Source organism: Spea bombifrons, chromosome 3 (genome assembly GCF_027358695.1).
Source record: "Spea bombifrons isolate aSpeBom1 chromosome 3, aSpeBom1.2.pri, whole genome shotgun sequence".
NCBI lineage: Eukaryota > Metazoa > Chordata > Amphibia > Anura > Pelobatidae > Spea > Spea bombifrons.
Window position 1 is genome coordinate 116124402 of NC_071089.1, and position 26566 is coordinate 116150967.

Genomic DNA, 26566 nt, shown 5'->3' on the forward strand with positions numbered 1-26566 from the left:
GTCTTTCTTTCAGGTAAATGACTGGTGCTTCACATACTTTTTGCTTTGTTGCATTAGTGTATTCCTTTGTTTTTCTTGTTTGTAATTTGGATTTTGAGACGCTTTTTCCATGATAGGTTTGAACCTGATGCAGTACTCACTATAACTATAAAATGAAATACCTGGTCAGTATATTGTGGTGCTATCAAAACTATACATACAATGTAATGTTGTTATAAATACACCTGTTTTGTGATTCGTACGGATAGTTACCTGTAAGTTGTCGGTGGCCAGACTGGGGATAAGTAAGCAGCACTGGAAGTTTCAGGAATTCCACCCTTCCTCCAGCAATCATCAGATATAGAAGATATAATACTTGATCCCTTTAAGCCCATCTCATGGTGATGGGGCTGCCCTGAGAACAAGAGCAGTATGATCAGGTTTTACCATAAGTTTGTCCGGTGTAATTCACTTTTCCCGCAGTGACAGTTTCTTTTACATAAATAGAATTTTCTGAAGGGACAAATTATACATATTACATATAAAACATATACACTTTATGAAAGGATGTGGACACCCCTCCTAATTATTGAGTTTAGGTATTTCAGCCACATCCATTGCTAACAGGTGTATAAAATCAAGCACATAGTCGACCATCTTCCTAGACAGACATTGGCATTATGTCTCCCTTTTCCTCTTCATCTATCTTTGTTCTCTTTATCTCCCAACCCTTTCTCTTTACCTCTCCCTGTGTGTCCACTTTTTCTTTACCGCTACCTTTTGTCACTTCCTCTCCCTTTTCTTTAATCTATCCTCCTTTTCTTTAATCTCTCCATTTTCATTTTCTTTCCTCCTGTTGCATTTTATATAATCTCTCTAATCTATTTCTCCCCTTTCTGATGTTCCTTGACCAGCCCAAAGAGGTAAGGAATTTGGACCAGTATTTTGAGGTGGCTCTTCAGGTAAGATGAGCCCTGTAGATGTTGGGGAATATGATTAATGCCATTTGATTTGACCAACTAGCAAACGGATAGCAACATAGGGTTCCAATAAAAACTAGCTTCCCATACCGGGAGTCGAACCCGGGCCGCCTGGGTGAAAACCAGGAATCCTAACCGCTAGACCATATGGGATACGTGTCTACACCCTGCTCACACCACATGGGATGGTGTATGTGATGGAGCATCCACAGATCCTATAGGAGGTTAACCTTTTTCTTTTAAAATACAGTTGTAATGCCTGTCAGTCCGCGGCTGCAGTTGATGAGTTCCTGTTCCAATGATCTTTTTGATATGCGTCAGAGTTTTATTTTCCCTGCAATCCCAGGTGATACACTACAGAGAGATTCCTCCTCCGTACACGAGATAGGGCAGAACTCAAATTATAAAACCCCTCCCCACCTGGTGACCCTCTGTCATTGAAAACAGCATTCCTGATTGCCATTACCTCCACTAGGCGCATCACTGAACTATAGGCATTGTCTACGGCAGAGCCTTTTCTTTGGATCTTCCCAGATAAAGTGGTCCTTTTGCTGCCCACGGAATTCGCACCTAAAGTCCACTCTTCACTCTGTAGGATCAACCTACCATTTTTTTACCCATCTCACAAAAATAAGAAAAGCATTCCTTCGAGCCGGAATCGAACCAGCGACCTAAGGATGTCTGATCGTTTTCTACAGTCCTCCGCTCTACCAGCTGAGCTATCGAAGGTCGTGTTTCTAGGTGCTGTCCATGCTGATTGTACCTGGAGCAGCCCCTCCCCCACCAACATGGTATGCATTGTGTTACAAGCTACATCAAGTGGAAGGGTTAACTGCAAACGGCTTGAAACTTACTGAATAAACTCGGATGTGTAAGAAAAAAAAGTTGCGTTGGCCGGGAATCGAACCCGGGTCAACTGCTTGGAAGGCAGCTATGCTCACCACTATACCACCAACGCCATATGGAAAGATAGGCTTTTACACTAGAGATGGGAAGGTCTGGGAAAAAAAAACCCAGAAAAAAACATGAGAAAAAAATGACATTTTCTTCCCGTTTTTTTCCAAAGCCGTTTTTTGTTTGTGGGAAATGATGTCATGTAGATGTTATTGTGTCATTTTGCAGCCTTTAGCAGAATTTAGTTTTATGTGGAATATGGAATGTTTCATCAGAACATTTAGAAATCTCGCGGACCTTCAGGAAATGTTAAAAATTGTCATCTTCTGCCTTTGGTCAGATCCTCTGCTCTGGCCTGGCCTCTTTCTACACATAGGTTTCTGTAGCGTAGCGGTTATAACGTTTGCCTCACATGAGGAAGGTCCCCGGTTCGAAACCGGGTAGAAACACTTCTTTTCATTCTTCCCATTTAAAATACAGAGCCGATGACTTCAACAACAAAGAGGGCAATCTGCTCCTCAGTTTTGTACCAGAAGGTGGTGCTGTTTCCCTAGGTCTTGGCCTAATCAAGAAAAAGGTGGTCAATCTACTGATGTCTTTCTTTCAGGTAAATGACTGGTGCTTCACATACTTTTTGCTTTGTTGCATTAGTGTATTCCTTTGTTTTTCTTGTTTGTAATTTGGATTTTGAGACGATTTTTCCATGATATGTTTGAACCTGATGCAGTACTCACTATAACTATAAAATGAAATACCTGGTCAGTATATTGTGGTGCTATCAAAACTATACATACAATGTAATGTTGTTATAAATACACCTGTTTTGTGATTCGTACGGATAGTTACCTGTAAGTTGTCGGTGGCCAGACTGGGGATAAGTAAGCAGCACTGGAAGTTTCAGGAATTCCACCCTTCCTCCAGCAATCATCAGATATAGAAGATATAATACTTGATCCCTTTAAGCCCATCTCATGGTGATGGGGCTGCCCTGAGAACAAGAGCAGTATGATCAGGTTTTACCATAAGTTTGTCCGGTGTAATTCACTTTTCCCGCAGTGACAGTTTCTTTTACATAAATAGAATTTTCTGAAGGGACAAATTATACATATTACATATAAAACATATACACTTTATGAAAGGATGTGGACATCCCTCCTAATTATTGAGTTTAGGTATTTCAGCCACATCCATTGCTAACAGGTGTATAAAATCAAGCACATAGTCGACCATCTTCCTAGACAGACATTGGCATTATGTCTCCCTTTTCCTCTTCATCTATCTTTGTTCTCTTTATCTCCCAACCCTTTCTCTTTACCTCTCCCTGTGTGTCCACTTTTTCTTTACCGCTACCTTTTGTCACTTCCTCTCCCTTTTCTTTAATCTATCCTCCTTTTCTTTAATCTCTCCATTTTCATTTTCTTTCCTCCTGTTGCATTTTATATAATCTCTCTAATCTATTTCTCCCCTTTCTGATGTTCCTTGACCAGCCCAAAGAGGTAAGGAATTTGGACCAGTATTTTGAGGTGGCTCTTCAGGTAAGATGAGCCCTGTAGATGTTGGGGAATATGATTAATGCCATTTGATTTGACCAACTAGCAAACGGATAGCAACATAGGGTTCCAATGAAAACTAGCTTCCCATACCGGGAGTCGAACCCGGGCCGCCTGGGTGAAAACCAGGAATCCTAACCGCTAGACCATATGGGATACGTGTCTATACCCTGCTCACACCACATGGGATGGTGTATGTGACGGAGCATCCACAGATCCTATAGGAGGTTAACCTTTTTCTTTTAAAATACAGTTGTAATGCCTGTCAGTCCGCAGCTGCAGTTGATGAGTTCCTGTTCCAATGATCTTTTTGATATGCGTCAGAGTTTTATTTTCCCTGCAATCCCAGGTGATACACTACAGAGAGATTCCTCCTCCGTACACGAGATAGGGCAGAACTCAAATTATAAAACCCCTCCCCACCTGGTGACCCTCTGTCATTGAAAACAGCATTCCTGATTGCCATTACCTCCACTAGGCGCATCACTGAACTATAGGCATTGTCTACGGCAGAGCCTTTTCTTTGGATCTTCCCAGATAAAGTGGTCCTTTTGCTGCCCACGGAATTCGCACCTAAAGTCCACTCTTCACTCTGTAGGATCAACCTACCATTTTTTTACCCATCTCACAAAAATAAGAAAAGCATTCCTTCGAGCCGGAATCGAACCAGCGACCTAAGGATGTCTGATCGTTTTCTACAGTCCTCCGCTCTACCAGCTGAGCTATCGAAGGTCGTGTTTCTAGGTGCTGTCCATGCTGATTGTACCTGGAGCAGCCCCTCCCCCACCAACATGGTATGCATTGTGTTACAAGCTACATCAAGTGGAAGGGTTAACTGCAAACGGCTTGAAACTTACTGAATAAACTCGGATGTGTAAGAAAAAAAAGTTGCGTTGGCCGGGAATCGAACCCGGGTCAACTGCTTGGAAGGCAGCTATGCTCACCACTATACCACCAACGCCATATGGAAAAACAGGCTTTTACACTAGAGATGGGAAGGTCTGGGAAAAAAAAACCCAGAAAAAAACATGAGAAAAAAATGACATTTTCTTCCCGTTTTTTTCCAAAGCCGTTTTTTGTTTGTGGGAAATGATGTCATGTAGATGTTATTGTGTCATTTTGCAGCCTTTAGCAGAATTTAGTTTTATGTGGAATATGGAATGTTTCATCAGAACATTTAGAAATCTCGCGGACCTTCAGGAAATGTTAAAAATTGTCATCTTCTGCCTTTGGTCAGATCCTCTGCTCTGGCCTGGCCTCTTTCTACACATAGGTTTCTGTAGCGTAGCGGTTATAACGTTTGCCTCACATGAGGAAGGTCCCCGGTTCGAAACCGGGTAGAAACACTTCTTTTCATTCTTCCCATTTAAAATACAGAGCCGATGACTTCATCAACAAAGAGGGCAATCTGCTCCTCAGTTTTGTACCAGAAGGTGGTGCTGTTTCCCTAGGTCTTGGCCTAATCAAGAAAAAGGTGGTCAATCTACTGATGTCTTTCTTTCAGGTAAATGACTGGTGCTTCACATACTTTTTGCTTTGTTGCATTAGTGTATTCCTTTGTTTTTCTTGTTTGTAATTTGGATTTTGAGACGATTTTTCCATGATATGTTTGAACCTGATGCAGTACTCACTATAACTGTAAAATGAAATACCTGGTCATTATATTGTGGTGCTATCAAAACTATACATACAATGTAATGTTGTTATAAATACACCTGTTTTGTGATTCGTACGGATAGTTACCTGTAAGTTGTCGGTGGCCAGACTGGGGATAAGTAAGCAGCACTGGAAGTTTCAGGAATTCCACCCTTCCTCCAGCAATCATCAGATATAGAAGATATAATACTTGATCCCTTTAAGCCCATCTCATGGTGATGGGGCTGCCCTGAGAACAAGAGCAGTATGATCAGGTTTTACCATAAGTTTGTCCGGTGTAATTCACTTTTCCCGCAGTGACAGTTTCTTTTACATAAATAGAATTTTCTGAAGGGACAAATTATACATATTACATATAAAACATATACACTTTATGAAAGGATGTGGACACCCCTCCTAATTATTGAGTTTAGGTATTTCAGCCACATCCATTGCTAACAGGTGTATAAAATCAAGCACATAGTCGACCATCTTCCTAGACAGACATTGGCATTATGTCTCCCTTTTCCTCTTCATCTATCTTTGTTCTCTTTATCTCCCAACCCTTTCTCTTTACCTCTCCCTGTGTGTCCACTTTTTCTTTACCGCTACCTTTTGTCACTTCCTCTCCCTTTTCTTTAATCTATCCTCCTTTTCTTTAATCTCTCCATTTTCATTTTCTTTCCTCCTGTTGCATTTTATATAATCTCTCTAATCTATTTCTCCCCTTTCTGATGTTCCTTGACCAGCCCAAAGAGGTAAGGAATTTGGACCAGTATTTTGAGGTGGCTCTTCAGGTAAGATGAGCCCTGTAGATGTTGGGGAATATGATTAATGCCATTTGATTTGACCAACTAGCAAACGGATAGCAACATAGGGTTCCAATAAAAACTAGCTTCCCATACCGGGAGTCGAACCCGGGCCGCCTGGGTGAAAACCAGGAATCCTAACCGCTAGACCATATGGGATACGTGTCTACACCCTGCTCACACCACATGGGATGGTGTATGTGATGGAGCATCCACAGATCCTATAGGAGGTTAACCTTTTTCTTTTAAAATACAGTTGTAATGCCTGTCAGTCCGCGGCTGCAGTTGATGAGTTCCTGTTCCAATGATCTTTTTGATATGCGTCAGAGTTTTATTTTCCCTGCAATCCCAGGTGATACACTACAGAGAGATTCCTCCTCCGTACACGAGATAGGGCAGAACTCAAATTATAAAACCCCTCCCCACCTGGTGACCCTCTGTCATTGAAAACAGCATTCCTGATTGCCATTACCTCCACTAGGCGCATCACTGAACTATAGGCATTGTCTACGGCAGAGCCTTTTCTTTGGATCTTCCCAGATAAAGTGGTCCTTTTGCTGCCCACGGAATTCGCACCTAAAGTCCACTCTTCACTCTGTAGGATCAACCTACCATTTTTTTACCCATCTCACAAAAATAAGAAAAGCATTCCTTCGAGCCGGAATCGAACCAGCGACCTAAGGATGTCTGATCGTTTTCTACAGTCCTCCGCTCTACCAGCTGAGCTATCGAAGGTCGTGTTTCTAGGTGCTGTCCATGCTGATTGTACCTGGAGCAGCCCCTCCCCCACCAACATGGTATGCATTGTGTTACAAGCTACATCAAGTGGAAGGGTTAACTGCAAACGGCTTGAAACTTACTGAATAAACTCGGATGTGTAAGAAAAAAAAGTTGCGTTGGCCGGGAATCGAACCCGGGTCAACTGCTTGGAAGGCAGCTATGCTCACCACTATACCACCAACGCCATATGGAAAGATAGGCTTTTACACTAGAGATGGGAAGGTCTGGGAAAAAAAAAGCCCAGAAAAAAACATGAGAAAAAAATAACATTTTCTTCCCGTTTTTTTCCAAAGCCGTTTTTTGTTTGTGGGAAATGATGTCATGTAGATGTTATTGTGTCATTTTGCAGCCTTTAGCAGAATTTAGTTTTATGTGGAATATGGAATGTTTCATCAGAACATTTAGAAATCTCGCGGACCTTCAGGAAATGTTAAAAATTGTCATCTTCTGCCTTTGGTCAGATCCTCTGCTCTGGCCTGGCCTCTTTCTACACATAGGTTTCTGTAGCGTAGCGGTTATAACGTTTGCCTCACATGAGGAAGGTCCCCGGTTCGAAACCGGGTAGAAACACTTCTTTTCATTCTTCCCATTTAAAATACAGAGCCGATGACTTCATCAACAAAGAGGGCAATCTGCTCCTCAGTTTTGTACCAGAAGGTGGTGCTGTTTCCCTAGGTCTTGGCCTAATCAAGAAAAAGGTGGTCAATCTACTGATGTCTTTCTTTCAGGTAAATGACTGGTGCTTCACATACTTTTTGCTTTGTTGCATTAGTGTATTCCTTTGTTTTTCTTGTTTGTAATTTGGATTTTGAGACGATTTTTCCATGATATGTTTGAACCTGATGCAGTACTCACTATAACTATAAAATGAAATACCTGGTCATTATATTGTGGTGCTATCAAAACTATACATACAATGTAATGTTGTTATAAATACACCTGTTTTGTGATTCGTACGGATAGTTACCTGTAAGTTGTCGGTGGCCAGACTGGGGATAAGTAAGCAGCACTGGAAGTTTCAGGAATTCCACCCTTCCTCCAGCAATCATCAGATATAGAAGATATAATACTTGATCCCTTTAAGCCCATCTCATGGTGATGGGGCTGCCCTGAGAACAAGAGCAGTATGATCAGGTTTTACCATAAGTTTGTCCGGTGTAATTCACTTTTCCCGCAGTGACAGTTTCTTTTACATAAATAGAATTTTCTGAAGGGACAAATTATACATATTACATATAAAACATATACACTTTATGAAAGGATGTGGACACCCCTCCTAATTATTGAGTTTAGGTATTTCAGCCACATCCATTGCTAACAGGTGTATAAAATCAAGCACATAGTCGACCATCTTCCTAGACAGACATTGGCATTATGTCTCCCTTTTCCTCTTCATCTATCTTTGTTCTCTTTATCTCCCAACCCTTTCTCTTTACCTCTCCCTGTGTGTCCACTTTTTCTTTACCGCTACCTTTTGTCACTTCCTCTCCCTTTTCTTTAATCTATCCTCCTTTTCTTTAATCTCTCCATTTTCATTTTCTTTCCTCCTGTTGCATTTTATATAATCTCTCTAATCGATTTCTCCCCTTTCTGATGTTCCTTGACCAGCCCAAAGAGGTAAGGAATTTGGACCAGTATTTTGAGGTGGCTCTTCAGGTAAGATGAGCCCTGTAGATGTTGGGGAATATGATTAATGCCATTTGATTTGACCAACTAGCAAACGGATAGCAACATAGGGTTCCAATAAAAACAAGCTTCCCATACCGGGAGTCGAACCCGGGCCGCCTGGGTGAAAACCAGGAATCCTAACCGCTAGACCATATGGGATACGTGTCTACACCCTGCTCACACCACATGGGATGGTGTATGTGACGGAGCATCCACAGATCCTATAGGAGGTTAACCTTTTTCTTTTAAAATACAGTTGTAATGCCTGTCAGTCCGCGGCTGCAGTTGATGAGTTCCTGTTCCAATGATCTTTTTGATATGCGTCAGAGTTTTATTTTCCCTGCAATCCCAGGTGATACACTACAGAGAGATTCCTCCTCCGTACACGAGATAGGGCAGAACTCAAATTATAAAACCCCTCCCCACCTGGTGACCCTCTGTCATTGAAAACAGCATTCCTGATTGCCATTACCTCCACTAGGCGCATCACTGAACTATAGGCATTGTCTACGGCAGAGCCTTTTCTTTGGATCTTCCCAGATAAAGTGGTCCTTTTGCTGCCCACGGAATTCGCACCTAAAGTCCACTCTTCACTCTGTAGGATCAACCTACCATTTTTTTACCCATCTCACAAAAATAAAAAAAGCATTCCTTCGAGCCGGAATCGAACCAGCGACCTAAGGATGTCTGATCGTTTTCTACAGTCCTCCGCTCTACCAGCTGAGCTATCGAAGGTCGTGTTTCTAGGTGCTGTCCATGCTGATTGTACCTGGAGCAACCCCTCCCCCACCAACATGGTATGCATTGTGTTACAAGCTACATCAAGTGGAAGGGTTAACTGCAAACGGCTTGAAACTTACTGAATAAACTCGGATGTGTAAGAAAAAAAAGTTGCGTTGGCCGGGAATCGAACCCGGGTCAACTGCTTGGAAGGCAGCTATGCTCACCACTATACCACCAACGCCATATGGAAAGATAGGTTTTACACTAGAGATGGGAAGGTCTGGGAAAAAAAAAGCCCAGAAAAAAACATGAGAAAAAAATAACATTTTCTTCCCGTTTTTTTCCAAAGCCGTTTTTTGTTTGTGGGAAATGATGTCATGTAGATGTTATTGTGTCATTTTGCAGCCTTTAGCAGAATTTAGTTTTATGTGGAATATGGAATGTTTCATCAGAACATTTAGAAATCTCGCGGACCTTCAGGAAATGTTAAAAATTGTCATCTTCTGCCTTTGGTCAGATCCTCTGCTCTGGCCTGGCCTCTTTCTACACGTAGGTTTCTGTAGCGTAGCGGTTATAATGTTTGCCTCACATGAGGAAGGTCCCCGGTTCGAAACCGGGTAGAAACACTTCTTTTCATTCTTCCCATTTAAAATACAGAGCCGATGACTTCATCAACAAAGAGGGCAATCTGCTCCTCAGTTTTGTACCAGAAGGTGGTGCTGTTTCCCTAGGTCTTGGCCTAATCAAGAAAAAGGTGGTCAATCTACTGATGTCTTTCTTTCAGGTAAATGACTGGTGCTTCACATACTTTTTGCTTTGTTGCATTAGTGTATTCCTTTGTTTTTCTTGTTTGTAATTTGGATTTTGAGACGATTTTTCCATGATATGTTTGAACCTGATGCAGTACTCACTATAACTATAAAATGAAATACCTGGTCATTATATTGTGGTGCTATCAAAACTATACATACAATGTAATGTTGTTATAAATACACCTGTTTTGTGATTCGTACGGATAGTTACCTGTAAGTTGTCGGTGGCCAGACTGGGGATAAGTAAGCAGCACTGGAAGTTTCAGGAATTCCACCCTTCCTCCAGCAATCATCAGATATAGAAGATATAATACTTGATCCCTTTAAGCCCATCTCATGGTGATGGGGCTGCCCTGAGAACAAGAGCAGTATGATCAGGTTTTACCATAAGTTTGTCCGGTGTAATTCACTTTTCCCGCAGTGACAGTTTCTTTTACATAAATAGAATTTTCTGAAGGGACAAAGTATACATATTACATATAAAACATATACACTTTATGAAAGGATGTGGACACCCCTCCTAATTATTGAGTTTAGGTATTTCAGCCACATCCATTGCTAACAGGTGTATAAAATCAAGCACATAGTCGACCATCTTCCTAGACAGACATTGGCATTATGTCTCCCTTTTCCTCTTCATCTATCTTTGTTCTCTTTATCTCCCAACCCTTTCTCTTTACCTCTCCCTGTGTGTCCACTTTTTCTTTACCGCTACCTTTTGTCACTTCCTCTCCCTTTTCTTTAATCTATCCTCCTTTTCTTTAATCTCTCCATTTTCATTTTCTTTCCTCCTGTTGCATTTTATATAATCTCTCTAATCTATTTCTCCCCTTTCTGATGTTCCTTGACCAGCCCAAAGAGGTAAGGAATTTGGACCAGTATTTTGAGGTGGCTCTTCAGGTAAGATGAGCCCTGTAGATGTTGGGGAATATGATTAATGCCATTTGATTTGACCAACTAGCAAACGGATAGCAACATAGGGTTCCAATAAAAACTAGCTTCCCATACCGGAGTCGAACCCGGGCCGCCTGGGTGAAAACCAGGAATCCTAACCGCTAGACCATATGGGATACGTGTCTACACCCTGCTCACACCACATGGGATGGTGTATGTGACGGAGCATCCACAGATCCTATAGGAGGTTAACCTTTTTCTTTTAAAATACAGTTGTAATGCCTGTCAGTCCGCGGCTGCAGTTGATGAGTTCCTGTTCCAATGATCTTTTTGATATGCGTCAGAGTTTTATTTTCCCTGCAATCCCAGGTGATACACTACAGAGAGATTCCTCCTCCGTACACGAGATAGGGCAGAACTCAAATTATAAAACCCCTCCCCACCTGGTGACCCTCTGTCATTGAAAACAGCATTCCTGATTGCCATTACCTCCACTAGGCGCATCACTGAACTATAGGCATTGTCTACGGCAGAGCCTTTTCTTTGGATCTTCCCAGATAAAGTGGTCCTTTTGCTGCCCACGGAATTCGCACCTAAAGTCCACTCTTCACTCTGTAGGATCAACCTACCATTTTTTTACCCATCTCACAAAAATAAAAAAAGCATTCCTTCGAGCCGGAATTGAACCAGCGACCTAAGGATGTCTGATTGTTTTCTAGAGTCCTCCGCTCTACCAGCTGAGCTATCGAAGGTCGCGTTTCTAGGTGCTGTCCATGCTGATTGTACCTGGAGCAACCCCTCCCCCACCAACATGGTATGCATTGTGTTACAAGCTACATCAAGTGGAAGGGTTAACTGCAAACGGCTTGAAACTTACTGAATAAACTCGGATGTGTAAGAAAAAAAAGTTGCGTTGGCCGGGAATCGAACCCGGATCAACTGCTTGGAAGGCAGCTATGCTCACCACTATACCACCAACGCCATATGGAAAGATAGGCTTTTACACTAGAGATGGGAAGGTCTGGGAAAAAAAAAGCCCAGAAAAAAACATGAGAAAAAAATAACATTTTCTTCCCGTTTTTTTCCAAAGCCGTTTTTTGTTTGTGGGAAATGATGTCATGTAGATGTTATTGTGTCATTTTGCAGCCTTTAGCAGAATTTAGTTTTATGTGGAATATGGAATGTTTCATCAGAACATTTATAAATCTCGCGGACCTTCAGGAAATGTTAAAAATTGTCATCTTCTGCCTTTGGTCAGATCCTCTGCTCTGGCCTGGCCTCTTTCTACACATAGGTTTCTGTAGCGTAGCGGTTATAACGTTTCCCTCGCATGAGGAAGGTCCCCAGTTCGAAACCGGGTAGAAACACTTCTTTTCATTCTTCCCATTTAAAATACAGAGCCGATGACTTCATCAACAAAGAGGGCAATCTGCTCCTCAGTTTTGTACCAGAAGGTGGTGCTGTTTCCCTAGGTCTTGGCCTAATCAAGAAAAAGGTGGTCAATCTACTGATGTCTTTCTTTCAGGTAAATGACTGGTGCTTCACATACTTTTTGCTTTGTTGCATTAGTGTATTCCTTTGTTTTTCTTGTTTGTAATTTGGATTTTGAGACGATTTTTCCATGATAGGTTTGAACCTGATGCAGTACTCACTATAACTATAAAATGAAATACCTGGTCAGTATATTGTGGTGCTATCAAAACTATACATACAATGTAATGTTGTTATAAATACACCTGTTTTGTGATTCGTACGGATAGTTACCTGTAAGTTGTCGGTGGCCAGACTGGGGATAAGTAAGCAGCACTGGAAGTTTCAGGAATTCCACCCTTCCTCCAGCAATCATCAGATATAGAAGATATAATACTTGATCCCTTTAAGCCCATCTCATGGTGATGGGGCTGCCCTGAGAACAAGAGCAGTATGATCAGGTTTTACCATAAGTTTGTCCGGTGTAATTCACTTTTCCCGCAGTGACAGTTTCTTTTACATAAATAGAATTTTCTGAAGGGACAAATTATACATATTACATATAAAACATATACACTTTATGAAAGGATGTGGACACCCCTCCTAATTATTGAGTTTAGGTATTTCAGCCACATCCATTGCTAACAGGTGTATAAAATCAAGCACATAGTCGACCATCTTCCTAGACAGACATTGGCATTATGTCTCCCTTTTCCTCTTCATCTATCTTTGTTCTCTTTATCTCCCAACCCTTTCTCTTTACCTCTCCCTGTGTGTCCACTTTTTCTTTACCGCTACCTTTTGTCACTTCCTCTCCCTTTTCTTTAATCTATCCTCCTTTTCTTTAATCTCTCCATTTTCATTTTCTTTCCTCCTGTTGCATTTTATATAATCTCTCTAATCTATTTCTCCCCTTTCTGATGTTCCTTGACCAGCCCAAAGAGGTAAGGAATTTGGACCAGTATTTTGAGGTGGCTCTTCAGGTAAGATGAGCCCTGTAGATGTTGGGGAATATGATTAATGCCATTTGATTTGACCAACTAGCAAACGGATAGCAACATAGGGTTCCAATAAAAACTAGCTTCCCATACCGGGAGTCGAACCCGGGCCGCCTGGGTGAAAACCAGGAATCCTAACCGCTAGACCATATGGGATACGTGTCTACACCCTGCTCACACCACATGGGATGGTGTATGTGACGGAGCATCCACAGATCCTATAGGAGGTTAAGCTTTTTCTTTTAAAATACGTTTGTAATGCCTGTCAGTCCGCGACTGCAGTTGATGAGTTCCTGTTCCAATGATCTTTGTGATATGCGTCAGTTTTATTTTCCCTGCAATCCCAGGTGATACACTACAGAGAGATTCCTCCTCCGTACACGAGATAGGGCAGAACTCAAATTATAAAACCCCTCCCCACCTGGTGACCCTCTGTCATTGAAAACAGCATTCCTGATTGCCATTACCTCCACTAGGCGCATCACTGAACTATAGGCATTGTCTACGGCAGAGCCTTTTCTTTGGATCTTCCCAGATAAAGTGGTCCTTTTGCTGCCCACGGAATTCGCACATAAAGTCCACTCTTCACTCTGTAGGATCAACCTACCATTTTTTTACCCATCTCACAAAAATAAAAAAAGCATTCCTTCAAGCCGGAATCGAACCAGCGACCTAAGGATGTCTGATCGTTTTCTACAGTCCTCCGCTCTACCAGCTGAGCTATCGAAGGTCGTGTTTCTAGGTGCTGTCCATGCTGATTGTACCTGGAGCAGCCCCTCCCCCACCAACATGGTATGCATTGTGTTACAAGCTACATCAAGTGGAAGGGTTAACTGCAAACGGCTTGAAACTTACTGAATAAACTCGGATGTGTAAGAAAAAAAAGTTGCGTTGGCCGGGAATCGAACCCGGGTCAACTGCTTGGAAGGCAGCTATGCTCACCACTATACCACCAACGCCATATGGAAAGATAGGATTTTACACTAGAGATGGGAAGGTCTGGGAAAAAAAAAACCCAGAAAAAAACATGAGAAAAAAATAACATTTTCTTCCTGTTTTTTTCCAAAGCCGTTTTTTGTTTGTGGGAAATGATGTCATGTAGATGTTATTGTGTCATTTTGCAGCCTTTAGCAGAATTTAGTTTTATGTGGAATATGGAATGTTTCATCAGAACATTTAGAAATCTCGCGGACCTTCAGGAAATGTTAAAAATTGTCATCTTCTGCCTTTGGTCAGATCCTCTGCTCTGGCCTGGCCTCTTTCTACACATAGGTTTCTGTAGCGTAGCGGTTATAACGTTTGCCTCACATGAGGAAGGTCCCCGGTTCGAAACCGGGTAGAAACACTTCTTTTCATTCTTTCCATTTAAAATACAGAGCCGATGACTTCATCAACAAAGAGGGCAATCTGCTCCTCAGTTTTGTACCAGAAGGTGGTGCTGTTTTCCTAGGTCTTGGCCTAATCAAGAAAAAGGTGGTCAATCTACTGATGTCTTTCTTTCAGGTAAATGACTGGTGCTTCACATACTTTTTGCTTTGTTGCATTAGTGTATTCCTTTGTTTTTCTTGTTTGTAATTTGGATTTTGAGACGATTTTTCCATGATATGTATGAACCTGATGCAGTACTCACTATAACTATAAAATGAAATACCTGGTCATTATATTGTGGTGCTATCAAAACTATACATACAATGTAATGTTGTTATAAATACACCTGTTTTGTGATTCGTACGGATAGTTACCTGTAAGTTGTCGGTGGCCAGACTGGGGATAAGTAAGCAGCACTGGAAGTTTCAGGAATTCCACCCTTCCTCCAGCAATCATCAGATATAGAAGATATAATACTTGATCCCTTTAAGCCCATCTCATGGTGATGGGGCTGCCCTGAGAACAAGAGCAGTATGATCAGGTTTTACCATAAGTTTGTCTGGTGTAATTCACTTTTCCCGCAGTGACAGTTTCTTTTACATAAATAGAATTTTCTGAAGGGACAAATTATACATATTACATATAAAACATATACACTTTATGAAAGGATGTGGACACCCCTCCTAATTATTGAGTTTAGGTATTTCAGCCACATCCATTGCTAACAGGTGTATAAAATCAAGCACATAGTCGACCATCTTCCTAGACAGACATTGGCATTATGCCTCCCTTTTCCTCTTCATCTATCTTTGTTCTCTTTATCTCCCAACCCTTTCTCTTTACCTCTCCCTGTGTGTCCACTTTTTCTTTACCGCTACCTTTTGTCACTTCCTCTCCCTTTTCTTTAATCTATCCTCCTTTTCTTTAATCTCTCCATTTTCATTTTCTTTCCTCCTGTTGCATTTTATATAATCTCTCTAATCTATTTCTCCCCTTTCTGATGTTCCTTGACCAGCCCAAAGAGGTAAGGAATTTGGACGAGTATTTTGAGGTGGCTCTTCAGGTAAGATGAGCCCTGTAGATGTTGGGGAATATGATTAATGCCATTTGATTTGACCAACTAGCAAACGGATAGCAACATAGGGTTCCAATAAAAACTAGCTTCCCATACCGGGAGTCGAACCCGGGCCGCCTGGGTGAAAACCAGGAATCCTAACCGCTAGACCATATGGGATACGTGTCTACACCCTGCTCACACCACATGGGATGGTGTATGTGACGGAGCATCCACAGATCCTATAGGAGGTTAACCTTTTTCTTTTAAAATACAGTTGTAATGCCTGTCAGTCCGCGGCTGCAGTTGATGAGTTCCTGTTCCAATGATCTTTGTGATATGCGTCAGTTTTATTTTCCCTGCAATCCCAGGTGATACACTACAGAGAGATTCCTCCTCCGTACACGAGATAGGGCAGAACTCAAATTATAAAACCCCTCCCCACCTGGTGACCCTCTGTCATTGAAAACAGCATTCCTGATTGCCATTACCTCCACTAGGCGCATCACTGAACTATAGGCATTGTCTACGGCAGAGCCTTTTCTTTGGATCTTCCCAGATAAAGTGGTCCTTTTGCTGCCCACGGAATTCGCACCTAAAGTCCACTCTTCACTCTGTAGGATCAACCTACCATTTTTTTACCCATCTCACAAAAATAAAAAAAGCATTCCTTCGAGCCGGAATCGAACCAGCGACCTAAGGATGTCTGATCGTTTTCTACAGTCCTCCGCTCTACCAGCTGAGCTATCGAAGGTCGTGTTTCTAGGTGCTGTCCATGCTGATTGTACCTGGAGCAGCCCCTCCCCCACCAACATGGTATGCATTGTGTTACAAGCTACATCAAGTGGAAGGGTTAACTGCAAACGGCTTGAAACTTACTGAATAAACTCGGATGTGTAAGAAAAAAAAGTTGCGTTGGCCGGGAATCGAACCCGGGTCAACTGCTTGGAAGGCAGCTATGCTCACCACTATACCACCAACGCCATATGGAAAGATAGGCTTTTACACTAGAGATGGGAAGGTCTGGGGAAAAAAAAGCCCAGAAAAAAACATGAGAAAAAAATAACATTTTCTTCCCGTTTTTTTCCAAAGCCGTTTTTTGTTTGTGGGAAATGATGTCATGTAGATGTTATTGTGTCATTTTGCAGCCTTTAGCAGAATTTAGTTTTATGTGGAATATGGAATGTTTCATCAGAACATTTAGAAATCTCGCGGACCTTCAGGAAATGTTAAAAATTGTCATCTTCTGCCTTTGGTCAGATCCTCTGCTCTGGCCTGGCCTCTTTCTACACATAGGTTTCTGTAGCGTAGCGGTTATAACGTTTGCCTCGCATGAGGAAGGTCCCCGGTTCGAAACCGGGTAGAAACACTTCTTTTCATTCTTCCCATTTAAAATACAGAGCCGATGACTTCATCAACAAAGAGGGCAATCTGCTCCTCAGTTTTGTACCAGAAGGTGGTGCTGTTTCCCTAGGTCTTGGCCTAATCAAGAAAAGGTGGTCAATCTACTGATGTCTTTCTTTCAGGTAAATGACTGGTGCTTCACATACTTTTTGCTTTGTTGCATTAGTGTATTCCTTTGTTTTTCTTGTTTGTAATTTGGATTTTGAGACGATTTTTCCATGATAGGTTTGAACCTGATGCAGTACTCACTATAACTATAAAATGAAATACCTGGTCAGTATATTGTGGTGCTATCAAAACTATACATACAATGTAATGTTGTTATAAATACACCTGTTTTGTGATTCGTACGGATAGTTACCTGTAAGTTGTCGGTGGCCAGACTGGGGATAAGTAAGCAGCACTGGAAGTTTCAGGAATTCCACCCTTCCTCCAGCAATCATCAGATATAGAAGATATAATACTTGATCCCTTTAAGCCCATCTCATGGTGATGGGGCTGCCCTGAGAACAAGAGCAGTATGATCAGGTTTTACCATAAGTTTGTCCGGTGTAATTCACTTTTCCCGCAGTGACAGTTTCTTTTACATAAATAGAATTTTCTGAAGGGACAAATTATACATATTACATATAAAACATATACACTTTATGAAAGGATGTGGACACCCCTCCTAATTATTGAGTTTAGGTATTTCAGCCACATCCATTGCTAACAGGTGTATAAAATCAAGCACATAGTCGACCATCTTCCTAGACAGACATTGGCATTATGTCTCCCTTTTCCTCTTCATCTATCTTTGTTCTCTTTATCTCCCAACCCTTTCTCTTTACCTCTCCCTGTGTGTCCACTTTTTCTTTACCGCTACCTTTTGTCACTTCCTCTCCCTTTTCTTTAATCTATCCTCCTTTTCTTTAATCTCTCCATTTTCATTTTCTTTCCTCCTGTTGCATTTTATATAATCTCTCTAATCTATTTCTCCCCTTTCTGATGTTCCTTGACCAGCCCAAAGAGGTAAGGAATTTGGACCAGTATTTTGAGGTGGCTCTTCAGGTAAGATGAGCCCTGTAGATGTTGGGGAATATGATTAATGCCATTTGATTTGACCAACTAGCAAACGGATAGCAACATAGGGTTCCAATAAAAACTAGCTTCCCATACCGGGAGTCGAACCCGGGCCGCCTGGGTGAAAACCAGGAATCCTAACCGCTAGACCATATGGGATACGTGTCTACACCCTGCTCACACCACATGGGATGGTGTATGTGACGGAGCATCCACAGATCCTATAGGAGGTTAAGCTTTTTCTTTTAAAATACGTTTGTAATGCCTGTCAGTCCGCGACTGCAGTTGATGAGTTCCTGTTCCAATGATCTTTGTGATATGCGTCAGTTTTATTTTCCCTGCAATCCCAGGTGATACACTACAGAGAGATTCCTCCTCCGTACACGAGATAGGGCAGAACTCAAATTATAAAACCCCTCCCCACCTGGTGACCCTCTGTCATTGAAAACAGCATTCCTGATTGCCATTACCTCCACTAGGCGCATCACTGAACTATAGGCATTGTCTACGGCAGAGCCTTTTCTTTGGATCTTCCCAGATAAAGTGGTCCTTTTGCTGCCCACGGAATTCGCACATAAAGTCCACTCTTCACTCTGTAGGATCAACCTACCATTTTTTTACCCATCTCACAAAAATAAAAAAAGCATTCCTTCAAGCCGGAATCGAACCAGCGACCTAAGGATGTCTGATCGTTTTCTACAGTCCTCCGCTCTACCAGCTGAGCTATCGAAGGTCGTGTTTCTAGGTGCTGTCCATGCTGATTGTACCTGGAGCAGCCCCTCCCCCACCAACATGGTATGCATTGTGTTACAAGCTACATCAAGTGGAAGGGTTAACTGCAAACGGCTTGAAACTTACTGAATAAACTCGGATGTGTAAGAAAAAAAAGTTGCGTTGGCCGGGAATCGAACCCGGGTCAACTGCTTGGAAGGCAGCTATGCTCACCACTATACCACCAACGCCATATGGAAAGATAGGCTTTTACACTAGAGATGGGAAGGTCTGGGAAAAAAAAAGCCCAGAAAAAAACATGAGAAAAAAATGACATTTTCTTCCCGTTTTTTTCCAAAGCCGTTTTTTGTTTGTGGGAAATGATGTCATGTAGATGTTATTGTGTCATTTTGCAGCCTTTAGCAGAATTTAGTTTTATGTGGAATATGGAATGTTTCATCAGAACATTTAGAAATCTCGCGGACCTTCAGGAAATGTTAAAAATTGTCATCTTCTGCCTTTGGTCAGATCCTCTGCTCTGGCCTGGCCTCTTTCTACACATAGGTTTCTGTAGCGTAGCGGTTATAACGTTTGCCTCACATGAGGAAGGTCCCCGGTTTGAAACCGGGTAGAAACACTTCTTTTCATTCTTCCCATTTAAAATACAGAGCCGATGACTTCATCAACAAAGAGGGCAATCTGCTCCTCAGTTTTGTACCAGAAGGTGGTGCTGTTTCCCTAGGTCTTGGCCTAATCAAGAAAAAGGTGGTCAATCTACTGATGTCTTTCTTTCAGGTAAATGACTGGTGCTTCACATACTTTTTGCTTTGTTGCATTATTGTATTCCTTTGTTTTTCTTGTTTGTAATTTGGATTTTGAGACGATTTTTCCATGATATGTTTGAACCTGATGCAGTACTCACTATAACTATAAAATGAAATACCTGGTCAGTATATTGTGTTGCTATCAAAACTATACATACAATGTAATGTTGTTATAAATACACCTGTTTTGTGATTCGTACGGATAGTTACCTGTAAGTTGTCGGTGGCCAGACTGGGGATAAGTAAGCAGCACTGGAAGTTTCAGGAATTCCACCCTTCCTCCAGCAATCATCAGATATAGAAGATATAATACTTGATCCCTTTAAGCCCATCTCATGGTGATGGGGCTGCCCTGAGAACAAGAGCAGTATGATCAGGTTTTACCATAAGTTTGTCCGGTGTAATTCACTTTTCCCGCAGTGACAGTTTCTTTTACATAAATAGAATTTTCTGAAGGGACAAATTATACATATTACATATAAAACATATACACTTTATGAAAGGATGTGGACACCCCTCCTAATTATTGAGTTTAGGTATTTCAGCCACATCCATTGCTAACAGGTGTATAAAATCAAGCACATAGTCGACCATCTTCCTAGACAGACATTGGCATTATGTCTCCCTTTTCCTCTTCATCTATCTTTGTTCTCTTTATCTCCCAACCCTTTCTCTTTACCTCTCCCTGTGTGTCCACTTTTTCTTTACCGCTACCTTTTGTCACTTCCTCTCCCTTTTCTTTAATCTATCCTCCTTTTCTTTAATCTCTCCATTTTCATTTTCTTTCCTCCTGTTGCATTTTATATAATCTCTCTAATCTATTTCTCCCCTTTCTGATGTTCCTTGACCAGCCCAAAGAGGTAAGGAATTTGGACCAGTATTTTGAGGTGGCTCTTCAGGTAAGATGAGCCCTGTAGATGTTGGGGAATATGATTAATGCCATTTGATTTGACCAACTAGCAAACGGATAGCAACATAGGGTTCCAATAAAAACTAGCTTCCCATACCGGGAGTCGAACCCGGGCCGCCTGGGTGAAAACCAGGAATCCTAACCGCTAGACCATATGGGATACGTGTCTACACCCTGCTCACACCACATGGGATGGTGTATGTGACGGAGCATCCACAGATCCTATAGGAGGTTAACCTTTTTCTTTTAAAATACAGTTGTAATGCCTGTCAGTCCGCGGCTGCAGTTGATGAGTTCCTGTTCCAATGATCTTTTTGATATGCGTCAGAGTTTTATTTTCCCTGCAATCCCAGGTGATACACTACAGAGAGATTCCTCCTCCGTACACGAGATAGGGCAGAACTCAAATTATAAAACCCCTCCCCACCTGGTGACCCTCTGTCATTGAAAACAGCATTCCTGATTGCCATTACCTCCACTAGGCGCATCACTGAACTATAGGCATTGTCTACGGCAGAGCCTTTTCTTTGGATCTTCCCAGATAAAGTGGTCCTTTTGCTGCCCACGGAATTCGCACCTAAAGTCCACTCTTCACTCTGTAGGATCAACCTACCATTTTTTTACCCATCTCACAAAAATAAAAAAAGCATTCCTTCGAGCCGGAATCGAACCAGCGACCTAAGGATGTCTGATCGTTTTCTACAGTCCTCCGCTCTACCAGCTGAGCTATCGAAGGTCGTGTTTCTAGGTGCTGTCCATGCTGATTGTACCTGGAGCAGCCCCTCCCCCACCAACATGGTATGCATTGTGTTACAAGCTACATCAAGTGGAAGGGTTAACTGCAAACGGCTTGAAACTTACTGAATAAACTCGGATGTGTAAGAAAAAAAAGTTGCGTTGGCCGGGAATCGAACCCGGGTCAACTGCTTGGAAGGCAGCTATGCTCACCACTATACCACCAACGCCATATGGAAAGATAGGCTTTTACACTAGAGATGGGAAGGTCTGGGAAAAAAAAAGCCCAGAAAAAAACATGAGAAAAAAATGACATTTTCTTCCCGTTTTTTTCCAAAGCCGTTTTTTGTTTGTGGGAAATGATGTCATGTAGATGTTATTGTGTCATTTTGCAGCCTTTAGCAGAATTTAGTTTTATGTGGAATATGGAATGTTTCATCAGAACATTTAGAAATCTCGCGGACCTTCAGGAAATGTTAAAAATTGTCATCTTCTGCCTTTGGTCAGATCCTCTGCTCTGGCCTGGCCTCTTTCTACACATAGGTTTCTGTAGCGTAGCGGTTATAACGTTTGCCTCACATGAGGAAGGTCCCAGGTTTGAAACCGGGTAGAAACACTTCTTTTCATTCTTCCCATTTAAAATACAGAGCCGATGACTTCATCAACAAAGAGGGCAATCTGCTCCTCAGTTTTGTACCAGAAGGTGGTGCTGTTTCCCTAGGTCTTGGCCTAATCAAGAAAAAGGTGGTCAATCTACTGATGTCTTTCTTTCAGGTAAATGACTGGTGCTTCACATACTTTTTGCTTTGTTGCATTATTGTATTCCTTTGTTTTTCTTGTTTGTAATTTGGATTTTGAGACGATTTTTCCATGATATGTTTGAACCTGATGCAGTACTCACTATAACTATAAAATGAAATACCTGGTCAGTATATTGTGGTGCTATCAAAACTATACATACAATGTAATGTTGTTATAAATACACCTGTTTTGTGATTCGTACGGATAGTTACCTGTAAGTTGTCGGTGGCCAGACTGGGGATAAGTAAGCAGCACTGGAAGTTTCAGGAATTCCACCCTTCCTCCAGCAATCATCAGATATAGAAGATATAATACTTGATCCCTTTAAGCCCATCTCATGGTGATGGGGCTGCCCTGAGAACAAGAGCAGTATGATCAGGTTTTACCATAAGTTTGTCCGGTGTAATTCACTTTTCCCGCAGTGACAGTTTCTTTTACATAAATAGAATTTTCTGAAGGGACAAATTATACATATTACATATAAAACATATACACTTTATGAAAGGATGTGGACACCCCTCCTAATTATTGAGTTTAGGTATTTCAGCCACATCCATTGCTAACAGGTGTATAAAATCAAGCACATAGTCGACCATCTTCCTAGACAGACATTGGCATTATGTCTCCCTTTTCCTCTTCATCTATCTTTGTTCTCTTTATCTCCCAACCCTTTCTCTTTACCTCTCCCTGTGTGTCCACTTTTTCTTTACCGCTACCTTTTGTCACTTCCTCTCCCTTTTCTTTAATCTATCCTCCTTTTCTTTAATCTCTCCATTTTCATTTTCTTTCCTCCTGTTGCATTTTATATAATCTCTCTAATCGATTTCTCCCCTTTCTGATGTTCCTTGACCAGCCCAAAGAGGTAAGGAATTTGGACCAGTATTTTGAGGTGGCTCTTCAGGTAAGATGAGCCCTGTAGATGTTGGGGAATATGATTAATGCCATTTGATTTGACCAACTAGCAAACGGATAGCAACATAGGGTTCCAATAAAAACTAGCTTCCCATACCGGGAGTCGAACCAGGGCCGCCTGGGTGAAAACCAGGAATCCTAACCGCTAGACCATATGGGATACGTGTCTACACCCTGCTCACACCACATGGGATGGTGTATGTGACGGAGCATCCACAGATCCTATAGGAGGTTAACCTTTTTCTTTTAAAATACAGTTGTAATGCCTGTCAGTCCGCGGCTGCAGTTGATGAGTTCCTGTTCCAATGATCTTTTTGATATGCGTCAGAGTTTTATTTTCCCTGCAATCCCAGGTGATACACTACAGAGAGATTCCTCCTCCGTACACGAGATAGGGCAGAACTCAAATTATAAAACCCCTCCCCACCTGGTGACCCTCTGTCATTGAAAACAGCATTCCTGATTGCCATTACCTCCACTAGGCGCATCACTGAACTATAGGCATTGTCTACGGCAGAGCCTTTTCTTTGGATCTTCCCAGATAAAGTGGTCCTTTTGCTGCCCACGGAATTCGCACCTAAAGTCCACTCTTCACTCTGTAGGATCAACCTACCATTTTTTTACCCATCTCACAAAAATAAAAAAAGCATTCCTTCGAGCCGGAATCGAACCAGCGACCTAAGGATGTCTGATCGTTTTCTACAGTCCTCCGCTCTACCAGCTGAGCTATCGAAGGTCGTGTTTCTAGGTGCTGTCCATGCTGATTGTACCTGGAGCAGCCCCTCCCCCACCAACATGGTATGCATTGTGTTACAAGCTACATCAAGTGGAAGGGTTAACTGCAAACGGCTTGAAACTTACTGAATAAACTCGGATGTGTAAGAAAAAAAAGTTGCGTTGGCCGGGAATCGAACCCGGGTCAACTGCTTGGAAGGCAGCTATGCTCACCACTATACCACCAACGCCATATGGATAGATAGGCTTTTACACTAGAGATGGGAAGGTCTGGGGAAAAAAAAGCCCAGAAAAAAACATGAGAAAAAAATGACATTTTCTTCCCGTTTTTTTCCAAAGCCGTTTTTTGTTTGTGGGAAATGATGTCATGTAGATGTTATTGTGTCATTTTGCAGCCTTTAGCAGAATTTAGTTTTATGTGGAATATGGAATGTTTCATCAGAACATTTAGAAATCTCGCGGACCTTCAGGAAATGTTAAAAATTGTCATCTTCTGCCTTTGGTCAGATCCTCTGCTCTGGCCTGGCCTCTTTCTACACATAGGTTTCTGTAGCGTAGCGGTTATAACGTTTGCCTCACATGAGGAAGGTCCCCGGTTCGAAACCGGGTAGAAACACTTCTTTTCATTCTTCCCATTTAAAATACAGAGCCGATGACTTCATCAACAAAGAGGGCAATCTGCTCCTCAGTTTTGTACCAGAAGGTGGTGCTGTTTCCCTAGGTCTTGGCCTAATCAAGAAAAAGGTGGTCAATCTACTGATGTCTTTCTTTCAGGTAAATGACTGGTGCTTCACATACTTTTTGCTTTGTTGCATTAGTGTATTCCTTTGTTTTTCTTGTTTGTAATTTGGATTTTGAGACGATTTTTCCATGATATGTTTGAACCTGATGCAGTACTCACTATAACTATAAAATGAAATACCTGGTCAGTATATTGTGGTGCTATCAAAACTATACATACAATGTAATGTTGTTATAAATACACCTGTTTTGTGATTCGTACGGATAGTTACCTGTAAGTTGTCGGTGGCCAGACTGGGGATAAGTAAGCAGCACTGGAAGTTTCAGGAATTCCACCCTTGCTCCAGCAATCATCAGATATAGAAGATATAATACTTGATCCCTTTAAGCCCATCTCATGGTGATGGGGCTGCCCTGAGAACAAGAGCAGTATGATCAGGTTTTACCATAAGTTTGTCCGGTGTAATTCACTTTTCCCGCAGTGACAGTTTCTTTTACATAAATAGAATTTTCTGAAGGGACAAATTATACATATTACATATAAAACATATACACTTTATGAAAGGATGTGGACACCCCTCCTAATTATTGAGTTTAGGTATTTCAGCCACATCCATTGCTAACAGGTGTATAAAATCAAGCACATAGTCGACCATCTTCCTAGACAGACATTGGCATTATGTCTCCCTTTTCCTCTTCATCTATCTTTGTTCTCTTTATCTCCCAACCCTTTCTCTTTACCTCTCCCTGTGTGTCCACTTTTTCTTTACCGCTACCTTTTGTCACTTCCTCTCCCTTTTCTTTAATCTATCCTCCTTTTCTTTAATCTCTCCATTTTCATTTTCTTTCCTCCTGTTGCATTTTATATAATCTCTCTAATCGATTTCTCCCCTTTCTGATGTTCCTTGACCAGCCCAAAGAGGTAAGGAATTTGGACCAGTATTTTGAGGTGGCTCTTCAGGTAAGATGAGCCCTGTAGATGTTGGGGAATATGATTAATGCCATTTGATTTGACCAACTAGCAAACGGATAGCAACATAGGGTTCCAATAAAAACAAGCTTCCCATACCGGGAGTCGAACCCGGGCCGCCTGGGTGAAAACCAGGAATCCTAACCGCTAGACCATATGGGATACGTGTCTACACCCTGCTCACACCACATGGGATGGTGTATGTGACGGAGCATCCACAGATCCTATAGGAGGTTAACCTTTTTCTTTTAAAATACAGTTGTAATGCCTGTCAGTCCGCGGCTGCAGTTGATGAGTTCCTGTTCCAATGATCTTTTTGATATGCGTCAGAGTTTTATTTTCCCTGCAATCCCAGGTGATACACTACAGAGAGATTCCTCCTCCGTACACGAGATAGGGCAGAACTCAAATTATAAAACCCCTCCCCACCTGGTGACCCTCTGTCATTGAAAACAGCATTCCTGATTGCCATTACCTCCACTAGGCGCATCACTGAACTATAGGCATTGTCTACGGCAGAGCCTTTTCTTTGGATCTTCCCAGATAAAGTGGTCCTTTTGCTGCCCACGGAATTCGCACCTAAAGTCCACTCTTCACTCTGTAGGATCAACCTACCATTTTTTTACCCATCTCACAAAAATAAAAAAAGCATTCCCTCGAGCCGGAATCGAACCAGCGACCTAAGGATGTCTGATCGTTTTCTACAGTCCTCCGCTCTACCAGCTGAGCTATCGAAGGTCGTGTTTCTAGGTGCTGTCCATGCTGATTGTACCTGGAGCAGCCCCTCCCCCACCAACATGGTATGCATTGTGTTACAAGCTACATCAAGTGGAAGGGTTAACTGCAAACGGCTTGAAACTTACTGAATAAACTCGGATGTGTAAGAAAAAAAAGTTGCGTTGGCCGGGAATCGAACCCGGGTCAACTGCTTGGAAGGCAGCTATGCTCACCACTATACCACCAACGCCATATGGAAAGATAGGCTTTTACACTAGAGATGGGAAGGTCTGGGAAAAAAAAAGCCCAGAAAAAAACATGAGAAAAAAATGACATTTTCTTCCCGTTTTTTTCCAAAGCCGTTTTTTGTTTGTGGGAAATGATGTCATGTAGATGTTATTGTGTCATTTTGCAGCCTTTAGCAGAATTT

General features: G+C 41.9%; 31 non-coding genes across 31 annotated transcripts; all 31 read right to left on the reverse strand.

The window, feature by feature from the left end:
- Positions 1 to 1040: 1040 nt before the first annotated feature.
- Positions 1041 to 1112, reverse strand: TRNAE-UUC (transfer RNA glutamic acid (anticodon UUC)). The gene has a single exon. It is a non-coding gene; the product is annotated as a tRNA-Glu (tRNA).
- Positions 1113 to 1602: 490 nt separating this feature from the next.
- TRNAY-GUA (transfer RNA tyrosine (anticodon GUA)) lies at positions 1603 to 1688 on the reverse strand. Its single transcript is given in 2 exon segments — positions 1603 to 1638; positions 1652 to 1688. It is a non-coding gene; the product is annotated as a tRNA-Tyr (tRNA).
- Positions 1689 to 1845: 157 nt separating this feature from the next.
- Positions 1846 to 1917, reverse strand: TRNAG-UCC (transfer RNA glycine (anticodon UCC)). Its single transcript has one exon. It is a non-coding gene; the product is annotated as a tRNA-Gly (tRNA).
- Positions 1918 to 3487: 1570 nt separating this feature from the next.
- Positions 3488 to 3559, reverse strand: TRNAE-UUC (transfer RNA glutamic acid (anticodon UUC)). Its single transcript has one exon. It is a non-coding gene; the product is annotated as a tRNA-Glu (tRNA).
- A 490-nt stretch (positions 3560 to 4049) lies between these two features.
- Positions 4050 to 4135, reverse strand: TRNAY-GUA (transfer RNA tyrosine (anticodon GUA)). Its single transcript is given in 2 exon segments — positions 4050 to 4085; positions 4099 to 4135. It is a non-coding gene; the product is annotated as a tRNA-Tyr (tRNA).
- A 157-nt stretch (positions 4136 to 4292) lies between these two features.
- On the reverse strand, positions 4293 to 4364 carry TRNAG-UCC (transfer RNA glycine (anticodon UCC)). Its single transcript has one exon. It is a non-coding gene; the product is annotated as a tRNA-Gly (tRNA).
- Positions 4365 to 5934: 1570 nt separating this feature from the next.
- Positions 5935 to 6006, reverse strand: TRNAE-UUC (transfer RNA glutamic acid (anticodon UUC)). The gene has a single exon. It is a non-coding gene; the product is annotated as a tRNA-Glu (tRNA).
- A 490-nt stretch (positions 6007 to 6496) lies between these two features.
- On the reverse strand, positions 6497 to 6582 carry TRNAY-GUA (transfer RNA tyrosine (anticodon GUA)). Its single transcript is given in 2 exon segments — positions 6497 to 6532; positions 6546 to 6582. It is a non-coding gene; the product is annotated as a tRNA-Tyr (tRNA).
- Positions 6583 to 6739: 157 nt separating this feature from the next.
- Positions 6740 to 6811, reverse strand: TRNAG-UCC (transfer RNA glycine (anticodon UCC)). The gene has a single exon. It is a non-coding gene; the product is annotated as a tRNA-Gly (tRNA).
- A 1571-nt stretch (positions 6812 to 8382) lies between these two features.
- TRNAE-UUC (transfer RNA glutamic acid (anticodon UUC)) lies at positions 8383 to 8454 on the reverse strand. Its single transcript has one exon. It is a non-coding gene; the product is annotated as a tRNA-Glu (tRNA).
- Positions 8455 to 8944: 490 nt separating this feature from the next.
- TRNAY-GUA (transfer RNA tyrosine (anticodon GUA)) lies at positions 8945 to 9030 on the reverse strand. The gene is given in 2 exon segments: positions 8945 to 8980; positions 8994 to 9030. It is a non-coding gene; the product is annotated as a tRNA-Tyr (tRNA).
- A 157-nt stretch (positions 9031 to 9187) lies between these two features.
- TRNAG-UCC (transfer RNA glycine (anticodon UCC)) lies at positions 9188 to 9259 on the reverse strand. Its single transcript has one exon. It is a non-coding gene; the product is annotated as a tRNA-Gly (tRNA).
- Positions 9260 to 11633: 2374 nt separating this feature from the next.
- Positions 11634 to 11705, reverse strand: TRNAG-UCC (transfer RNA glycine (anticodon UCC)). Its single transcript has one exon. It is a non-coding gene; the product is annotated as a tRNA-Gly (tRNA).
- A 1571-nt stretch (positions 11706 to 13276) lies between these two features.
- TRNAE-UUC (transfer RNA glutamic acid (anticodon UUC)) lies at positions 13277 to 13348 on the reverse strand. Its single transcript has one exon. It is a non-coding gene; the product is annotated as a tRNA-Glu (tRNA).
- Positions 13349 to 13836: 488 nt separating this feature from the next.
- On the reverse strand, positions 13837 to 13922 carry TRNAY-GUA (transfer RNA tyrosine (anticodon GUA)). Its single transcript is given in 2 exon segments — positions 13837 to 13872; positions 13886 to 13922. It is a non-coding gene; the product is annotated as a tRNA-Tyr (tRNA).
- A 157-nt stretch (positions 13923 to 14079) lies between these two features.
- Positions 14080 to 14151, reverse strand: TRNAG-UCC (transfer RNA glycine (anticodon UCC)). The gene has a single exon. It is a non-coding gene; the product is annotated as a tRNA-Gly (tRNA).
- A 1571-nt stretch (positions 14152 to 15722) lies between these two features.
- Positions 15723 to 15794, reverse strand: TRNAE-UUC (transfer RNA glutamic acid (anticodon UUC)). Its single transcript has one exon. It is a non-coding gene; the product is annotated as a tRNA-Glu (tRNA).
- A 488-nt stretch (positions 15795 to 16282) lies between these two features.
- Positions 16283 to 16368, reverse strand: TRNAY-GUA (transfer RNA tyrosine (anticodon GUA)). The gene is given in 2 exon segments: positions 16283 to 16318; positions 16332 to 16368. It is a non-coding gene; the product is annotated as a tRNA-Tyr (tRNA).
- Positions 16369 to 16525: 157 nt separating this feature from the next.
- Positions 16526 to 16597, reverse strand: TRNAG-UCC (transfer RNA glycine (anticodon UCC)). Its single transcript has one exon. It is a non-coding gene; the product is annotated as a tRNA-Gly (tRNA).
- Positions 16598 to 18167: 1570 nt separating this feature from the next.
- Positions 18168 to 18239, reverse strand: TRNAE-UUC (transfer RNA glutamic acid (anticodon UUC)). Its single transcript has one exon. It is a non-coding gene; the product is annotated as a tRNA-Glu (tRNA).
- A 488-nt stretch (positions 18240 to 18727) lies between these two features.
- TRNAY-GUA (transfer RNA tyrosine (anticodon GUA)) lies at positions 18728 to 18813 on the reverse strand. Its single transcript is given in 2 exon segments — positions 18728 to 18763; positions 18777 to 18813. It is a non-coding gene; the product is annotated as a tRNA-Tyr (tRNA).
- Positions 18814 to 18970: 157 nt separating this feature from the next.
- Positions 18971 to 19042, reverse strand: TRNAG-UCC (transfer RNA glycine (anticodon UCC)). The gene has a single exon. It is a non-coding gene; the product is annotated as a tRNA-Gly (tRNA).
- A 1571-nt stretch (positions 19043 to 20613) lies between these two features.
- On the reverse strand, positions 20614 to 20685 carry TRNAE-UUC (transfer RNA glutamic acid (anticodon UUC)). The gene has a single exon. It is a non-coding gene; the product is annotated as a tRNA-Glu (tRNA).
- A 490-nt stretch (positions 20686 to 21175) lies between these two features.
- TRNAY-GUA (transfer RNA tyrosine (anticodon GUA)) lies at positions 21176 to 21261 on the reverse strand. Its single transcript is given in 2 exon segments — positions 21176 to 21211; positions 21225 to 21261. It is a non-coding gene; the product is annotated as a tRNA-Tyr (tRNA).
- A 157-nt stretch (positions 21262 to 21418) lies between these two features.
- On the reverse strand, positions 21419 to 21490 carry TRNAG-UCC (transfer RNA glycine (anticodon UCC)). Its single transcript has one exon. It is a non-coding gene; the product is annotated as a tRNA-Gly (tRNA).
- Positions 21491 to 23061: 1571 nt separating this feature from the next.
- Positions 23062 to 23133, reverse strand: TRNAE-UUC (transfer RNA glutamic acid (anticodon UUC)). The gene has a single exon. It is a non-coding gene; the product is annotated as a tRNA-Glu (tRNA).
- A 490-nt stretch (positions 23134 to 23623) lies between these two features.
- Positions 23624 to 23709, reverse strand: TRNAY-GUA (transfer RNA tyrosine (anticodon GUA)). The gene is given in 2 exon segments: positions 23624 to 23659; positions 23673 to 23709. It is a non-coding gene; the product is annotated as a tRNA-Tyr (tRNA).
- A 157-nt stretch (positions 23710 to 23866) lies between these two features.
- TRNAG-UCC (transfer RNA glycine (anticodon UCC)) lies at positions 23867 to 23938 on the reverse strand. Its single transcript has one exon. It is a non-coding gene; the product is annotated as a tRNA-Gly (tRNA).
- A 1571-nt stretch (positions 23939 to 25509) lies between these two features.
- TRNAE-UUC (transfer RNA glutamic acid (anticodon UUC)) lies at positions 25510 to 25581 on the reverse strand. Its single transcript has one exon. It is a non-coding gene; the product is annotated as a tRNA-Glu (tRNA).
- A 490-nt stretch (positions 25582 to 26071) lies between these two features.
- Positions 26072 to 26157, reverse strand: TRNAY-GUA (transfer RNA tyrosine (anticodon GUA)). Its single transcript is given in 2 exon segments — positions 26072 to 26107; positions 26121 to 26157. It is a non-coding gene; the product is annotated as a tRNA-Tyr (tRNA).
- A 157-nt stretch (positions 26158 to 26314) lies between these two features.
- On the reverse strand, positions 26315 to 26386 carry TRNAG-UCC (transfer RNA glycine (anticodon UCC)). The gene has a single exon. It is a non-coding gene; the product is annotated as a tRNA-Gly (tRNA).
- Positions 26387 to 26566: the final 180 nt, after the last annotated feature.